This window comes from Poecilia latipinna, unplaced genomic scaffold, assembly GCF_001443285.1.
Source record: "Poecilia latipinna isolate Pla-1442-1.1 unplaced genomic scaffold, P_latipinna-1.0 Scaffold10293, whole genome shotgun sequence".
Classification (NCBI taxonomy): domain Eukaryota; kingdom Metazoa; phylum Chordata; class Actinopteri; order Cyprinodontiformes; family Poeciliidae; genus Poecilia; species Poecilia latipinna.
Genome location: NW_015122909.1, coordinates 1 through 763, shown reverse-complemented (window position 1 = coordinate 763; position 763 = coordinate 1). Strand labels below are relative to the sequence as shown.

The following is a 763-nucleotide window of genomic DNA, read 5'->3' as shown; positions in this document are numbered from 1 at the left end:
AGGCTTTGTAGTTGTTGGTGGGGTAGGTGTAGTTGTTTTGGTTGTAGTTGTCTCTGGTGTTGTAGTGGGAGTTGTAGTTGTAGTTGTTGTAGTTGTCTCTGGAGTTGGAGTGGGAGGTGTGGGTGTAGTTGTTGTAGGAGGTTTTGTAGTTGTCGGAGGGGTTGGCGTAGTTGTTTTGGTTGTAGTTGTCTCTGGAGTTGTAGTGGGAGGTGGAGTTGTAGTTGTTGTAGTTGTCTCTGGAGTTGTAGTGGGAGGTGTAGGTGTAGTTGTTGTGGTTGTACTTGGCTCTTGAGTTGGAGTGGGAGGTGTAGTTGTGGTTGTAGGAGGCTTTGTAGTTGTCGGAGGTGTAGGTGTAGTTGTTTTGGTTGTAGGTGGCTCTGGAGTTGGAGTGGGAGGTGTAGTTGTAGTTGTTGTAGTTGGCTCTGGAGTTGGAGTGGTAGGTGTCGGTGTAGTTGTGGTTGTAGGTGGCTTTGTAGTTGTCGGAGGTGTAGGTGTAGTTGTTTTGGTTGTTGACTCTTGAGTTGGAGTGGGAGGTGTAGGTGTAGTTGTTGTGGTTGTTGTTGGCTCTTGAGTTGGAGGTGTAGGTGTAGTTGTAGTTGTAGGAGGCTTTGTAGTTGTCGGTGGGGCAGGTGTAGTTGTTTTGGTTGTAGGTGACTCTGGAGTTGGAGTGGGAGGTGTAGGTGTAGTTGTGGTTGTAGGAGGCTTTGTAGTTGTCGGTGGGGTAGGTGTAGTTGTTTTGGTTGTAGTTGACTGTGGAGTTGTT

General features: G+C 47.8%; 1 long non-coding RNA gene across 2 annotated transcripts; it reads left to right on the top strand.

The window, feature by feature from the left end:
* The first annotated feature begins 7 nt into the window (after positions 1-7).
* LOC106944446 (uncharacterized) lies at positions 8-630 on the top strand. Of its 2 annotated transcripts, XR_001424298.1 has the most exons (5): positions 8-122; positions 171-254; positions 306-344; positions 390-485; positions 585-620. It is a non-coding gene; the product is annotated as an uncharacterized LOC106944446 (long non-coding RNA). The 2 variants fall into 2 exon arrangements; XR_001424299.1 differs by lacking the exon at positions 8-122 and having other exon boundaries at positions 131-344; positions 390-395; positions 585-630.
* Positions 631-763: the final 133 nt, after the last annotated feature.